The sequence below is a fragment of the Malus sylvestris genome, chromosome 11 (genome assembly GCF_916048215.2).
Source record: "Malus sylvestris chromosome 11, drMalSylv7.2, whole genome shotgun sequence".
Taxonomy (NCBI): Eukaryota; Viridiplantae; Streptophyta; class Magnoliopsida; order Rosales; family Rosaceae; genus Malus; species Malus sylvestris.
The window spans coordinates 15,174,477-15,180,931 of record NC_062270.1 but is presented as its reverse complement, the minus strand read 5'-3'; the positions used below and the strand labels follow the sequence as shown (position 1 = coordinate 15,180,931).

The window sequence follows — 6,455 nt, the reverse complement described above, 5'->3', positions numbered from 1 at the left end:
CCCTTCCACCACCCCGACATCACGACGGTCCTGGCGACCACCACGACTGCCCAGCAACTTCGACGGCATCCCAAACTTACATAACCCAGTCACCCCACCACCTATCTTCTCAATGTGTCACCTCTTTCTCAGTCTCCCATGTAAAAAACCAACATATGTGTATATAATTGATCTACATTTTGAGTTCTCTGCTTTATTTCGGGTGTTAAATTCCTAAATATTATGTGGGTCAAGTTTGATTTAGTTGTTTTTTGGCATTTCGTTGTAATCTGAATCACATGTTGTGTTTTTAGGTCAATTTTATCTAATTAGTGCCAGCATTTTAAGGATCACAATCTCATAGGTAAAAATCAAACCCCCATTTTATTCTCTGCTTTATCAAATTTTGTTTTAAAATCAATTGAATTAAACATGTATTTGTTCATGCGAAATGTGGAATTCTTATTACAAGTTTTAATAGGAATGTAAGCTGTTACCACATAGATGATAATGTGGAGGGTCTGATTCTTTCTATATAGAAATGCAAGCTTTGTTGTTTCTAGGGTGCCAACCAACTGTGCTATTTCTTTTCGTTCTTTTTTCTGGTAGTTTATTAGTCTTGGTTGATGATGCCTTGGGGCATCAACAGTATTATTTCATAGACAAGTTTGCAACCTTAATGAAAAAAAAAGTGCAAGAAAGATAGAACAAGGTATCTTCTTACTTAATAGTACCATAAGTCTATGTTGATTACAATGAGATTATGAGAAGGGTGCCCCATTGACTAATTCATTTTAGGTACCATAAGTCTATGTTGATTACAGTGAGATTCTAACCATTCTTCTTATTCTGGGATTTTTCAGTTTGCCACAGCCTTAACATCAAATGATATTGATCAAATACAAAAGTTTCTTGATGCTGTTGTGAGTTCAAGGTATTCACTCCATTCTTTTGACTTTTCATAGGCCAAATGGATATAAACATTAGATATGGTCATTCGAATCTATGGTTCTATCATATATTTGCTAAATACATTATTTGCTAAATATATCTGTGCAGCTGCTGTGTGATCTGTGTTCAAACTGTAATGTTTGGATGTGTTGTGCAAACTGTAAATCTGTATTTGAAAGAGAAGTTTCTTGTGTCATTGATATCATTGTTTACAACGTACAATTGAGCTATATAGTGGATATGTTGATTATATCCACCACCTTGCCCCATCTGTTACTATATCTCCATCTTTCTATTGCATTTTGGCAACTATATTGAAGTAGTAATATCTTTTCTTTCCATTATTTTTCATTTTGACTTTTGGTTGTTTCGTGTTTCTTTCAACTCACTTTAATCATTTTGATTATTAAGCAAAGATCCCTGATATTGAGAAGTGTTTAAACGTTGTTGCCATTTTGCAAGCCAACAAGGGTACTGGTGAGATTCATTTTCTATGATTCTCCACCCTTTGCAAATTTTGGGTCATTTCAACTTTGAATTACAAATTTTGGGTTATTTTAGGATTGAAGTTGGAGTTGATTGCGATTATCATCAACTTTGAGTTTGTAGTTGATTGCTCATCTATCAAAATTTCGGCTTTGAATTAACTAGATCATTTTTTCTTCACACTGTATTCAGGATGCAAGAACTTATTACATATTTTGGGTCATTTCTTCTTGCCGATCTACAATTCTTAAGAGATCAAGTGCCAATAACCCAGGTACTGAATTTGAAACAATAAGTTCATGGATTATGTGCTTTTTATTTGTGAATGCTATACATTGTTTCATTATTGGCATTAAAAGGTCAGAATTGTTACTTGCAATGTGGTTGTAAATTATTGGATATAACAAATGACCACCCAAGATTTCTACTTTGTTTCCTTCTTGGATGATTAATATTTTGTGGTAGTTTCATGAAATTGGTGTGCATATTTCGAATTATCTTTATTTGATTAATGAATATACTTCCATTATTTAATTTTTACAGATTTTTATATAATGTCTCAATCTCAAAGTCAAAGCACCTCTAATACTAATGTAGCATCATCTACGGCTACATCACCATGTCTTCCACAACCAACACAAGCACAACCCACACAATCAAAATCATCATTGCCTCCCCCAAAACCCTCCTCCTCCAGAAAAAGAAAAGCACCACCTATTCTAAAGACAAAACAACCAACTATATTAGATTCACTAGAGAGATCTTCTTCTGAGAGATCTTGGATTTAGGATCATGTCACTAAGTGTACCATCTCAGAAATACGAGAAGTAGAAAATGATGGAAAGAAAGAGATGGCGGAGGTACAAGTATTGAAGGTTAAGTGTAACCATTGTTTGCTTGTGATACTAGTGTGGGTGGAACTAGTACTTACATTAAGCATATCAATAAACATTGCAAGTCATATAAACCAACTAATGAGTTGCAAAAGGTTCTAGGCAGTTCTGGACTTTCTAGGGACGTTAAAAACATGCTTGTTGCTAAAGGGTGGAGCCAAGAAGAAAGTGTGGAAGGTATTATTGAGTATATTGTGATCGAGGAGGTACCTTTTAATGTTGTGGGGAGTGAGGGGTTTAGGTGGATGATATGCAAAGTCCAGCCTAGATTAGATGTTCCATCTCGGAGAACTATTGTGAGGGAGTTATTCAATATGTATGATATCGTGAAAGATCAGTTAAAAAAGGAGATACATAATCATATAGTGAGCTTGACTACTGATACATGGATAAGTGTGCAAAATTTGAACTACATGGTGCTAACTGCTTATTTTATGGATAATGAATGGAATATGCACAAAACGACTCTAAACTTTTGTTTGATTTCAAGTCAAGAAGGCAAAGAAATAAGGAAGATGATTGAGCAAAGTTCTAACAAACGTTAGGTGCTAGTCGGGCGGCAGGCTAGCGCCTAGCGCCTAGGCGGCCTAGGCGGATGTAGATACATTTCTTATATATTTTATGAATGAATTAAATTTACTATATAAAATTTATATAATTATTGATTACTATGTTATTTCTTAAAGAAGAACGTACATATGTGAATTTTTATGTATATATAGGCGGATTTATATTTTTTTCAGAATTTAATTAAATTTATTATAAAAAAAACTAGTTATACTTAATAAGATGGACTGTTTTATTAACCCAAATTCAAAAATTAATAAGATGGTAAGTATATATAACGGCCCAGCCCACCCTAACCCACCCCATTCTTTCCCCATTCTTTCATTCTTCTCCTCTCTGCCATCTGCAACATCGTTTCAATATATTAATTACAAAAGCCAAATCATGCAGCTTTTTTCTCTTCTCCTCTTTCCCTTCTGCAACATAGTTTCAATATATTAATTAAAATAGCCAAATCATGCAGCTTTTCCGCTTCTCCACTCAACCTTCTGGAACATAGTTTCAATATATTAATTAAAAAAGCCAAATCATGCAGCTTTATATGCTTTACCTCTCTCTCTCTCCTTTATTATGAGTGCCTCGTTTACATCAACTAATTATAACCACATGTTGTTTTACTTTTATACTTATACCTCTCCGGCTCTCCCTCTATTTCCTTTTGGTATCATAACAGCCTGGTTTCCATCGCCGCTTGTTCTTCACTTCTTCTCCTCTCTCTCTTAGAACCAGGTTGTTCTCCCCATTAGACCTCTCCCACCGCCTCCACAAAGCTACTCCAAACCTCCAACTTTCATTCCAAAAGTCCGATAGAATTCCAAAAACCCCAACGAGCAAACGGCATCCAAAGAAATCTGAGGTGGATTCTTTGAACAATCAAGTGGGGTTTGTATGTGTCGTTGAGATTTCCAGTTTACTTTTTCTCTTCTCGTCAGATTGCAGCGAAACAGAGAACCGACGAGACTTCGATAGGCCGCCTAGACCGCCGCCTACCACTACCGAGACCGCCTAAATAGCGCATAGGTGGCCGACTAACTCCTACCTGGTTTGATGAACGTTTTAGCATAAATCCCTGCAGCACTCCACCACCCAGCGCCTAGGCCGATTTTTAGAACACTATGATTGAGCAATGTTTGGTTGAGTGGGAGATTGAAAAGGTGATGTGTATCTCAGTTGACAATGCATTGGCTAATAAGGTGGCAATAGAGTATTTTGTTCGTAAAATGTAGAAATTGCCTAATAGTAAAATTATTATGTATGGCAAGTTTATGCATGTGAGGTGCTTAGCTCATATTATCAACTTGGTAGTGAAAGATGGGTTGAAAAGATTAGATACAAGTGTGGATGCTCTTAGAAATGTCGTGCGGTTTGTGAGATCAAGTCCATGAAGGTTTAGTTATTTCAAGAAATGTGTGGAGAATGAAAAGTTGGATGGCAGGGGTCTAGTTGTTATGGATGTGCCTACTAGGTGGAATAGCACATACATGATGCTAGAATATTGCTTAAAGTTTAAAAAAGTATTTGAAATGATGTCTGAAGATGATGCAGCTAATATATATTTCACCTATTTCAGGGAAAAGATGCTTAATGATGAAGAAGAAGAAGTGGTGAGTGAAAGGAGGGTTGGACCACCTAAGGAGGAAGATCGGGATGGTGCAGAAATGTTTGTGGAATTTTTGAAGGTCTACTATCTTGTAACTTTGAAAGTTAGTACAAATAAGTATCCCACATCTAATACAGCTGTTCATGATGTCATTGCTGTGGAAAACGATATTGAAAAGCTTTTTTTGCTTGAATATATGCAAACTGAAGGAACTGTAGAGTTAGTGCTACGTGATATGGCAGTGAGCATGAGAGCTAAATATCAAAAGTATTTTGGTTCAATTGAGTCTCTTAATCAAATATTTGTAATTGCCATTATCATAGACCCAAGGTTCAAATTGAGGCACTACATGCACTTGTGTAGAAAGCAATTACAGCTTCTTGAATAAGAGATTCAATAGAAAAGTAATGAAGTGAAGACATTGTTGAAGGCGATGTGTGATGAATATGCTTACCAAACTTTTGGTTCACAAACACAACAAAAGAGTATAGAAGATTTAATTGTTGACACTACTTGTTTAAGGGTAAAATAACTATCTTCTAATGTACCAACAAAAAATCCAATGATATTTAGTCAAATCATGGATGATTGGGATAAGGAACTTGAAGACACCGAGGATATTGTGTTTGCACATAAGGTGGATAGGTATCTCCTTGACATTGTAAAGAAAGTACCACATAGTTTACAATTTGACGTTTTGAAATAGTGGAAGTTGAAGGGGATGAGCACATATCCCACACTTGCTTTGATAGCGAAATATGTCTTACCAATTCAAGTGTCAACAGTTGCCAGTGAGAGTGCATTTAGTGGAGGAAAGAGAGTAATCGACCCTTTTAGATCATCTCTCATTCCTCAAATAGTGGAGTCATTGATATGCCTCCAAAACTAGTTAATAAGTGAACCAATTAGCAACATTGAGTATGAAGCAAGTCCGGCGAAGTTTGAATTTTATCAAGAGTGTGAAGAAGGTAATTATTTTGTTTTGTATAGTTTGGTTTATAACTTTATATTAATTGGTTTATAATTAACGTGCTTCTTTTGTTTTTTGTTGTAGAATATAAAAGAAGAATAGCAAATACTATATCTACAAGTTCAACCATTTCACCAAGTGTTCCTGAAATCGAAGCTTCTTAAACAACTTGAACGAATAAAAGAAAATGAATTGCGGTAATATTATAAACTCAAATGAATAAACTTTAAATTTCAATGATTCAATGAGGATAATATGATGTTGGACGTTAAAAATGTTGTTTATATTCTTTTTTTGCTTACAGATTCAATGAGGATTGTTGTTGGAACTTGGATGTTGAATGTGGTTTTGGATGTTAATTTGGAATTTATTGCGGATGTCATGTTTATGTTGTTTTAGATTATTTGATTTTTAGACTTTGGAATTTGGATGTCTTGGACTTTCGGATATTTTGCATGTTGTTTTGATTTTTAGATGTTGGACGATGTAATGTTATTTTGGATGTATTGTTAATATATGAACTTGGATGTTGAACTTTGTATTTAGATTGGATGTGAATCATTGCAGTGAATTTGTGCAAAATCTGCATAAATGCAGTCTGTGACTCTATGTAGTTGCAATCTGTGCTAGTTTGCAATCTGTGCAAATCCGTGCAATTGCAATCTTTGCAAATTTTATTACTTTTATTTTCAAACAAAAAAAAGGGACCCATGGACCCCGCCCAATCTAGCCCGTTTCAACCGGGTCGGTTCCTATATTTGAAAATGTAATCCTCGACTCGCCCAGACCCATCTCCTTTGAACCCGGGTTTGGTCCGGTCCCTTCAAAATTGGGCCCGGCTTGGCCCGTGCCCACCCCTAAGTTATAGGTCAGCCACTTAGTAAGTGAGAGTTCTTAGATTTTATTATTATAAAAAACGAAGTTGGACTGCATTATTATTACTAGCCCAGTATGAGGTTAAGTGTGCACCATTTCCCTTAGTATAGATAATATCATTTGTTCAAAAAAA

At 35.4% G+C, this 6,455-nt stretch overlaps 1 pseudogene; it reads left to right on the top strand.

The window, feature by feature from the left end:
• The first annotated feature begins 3,548 nt into the window (after positions 1-3,548).
• Positions 3,549-5,759, top strand: LOC126590261 (uncharacterized; annotated as a pseudogene).
• Positions 5,760-6,455: the final 696 nt, after the last annotated feature.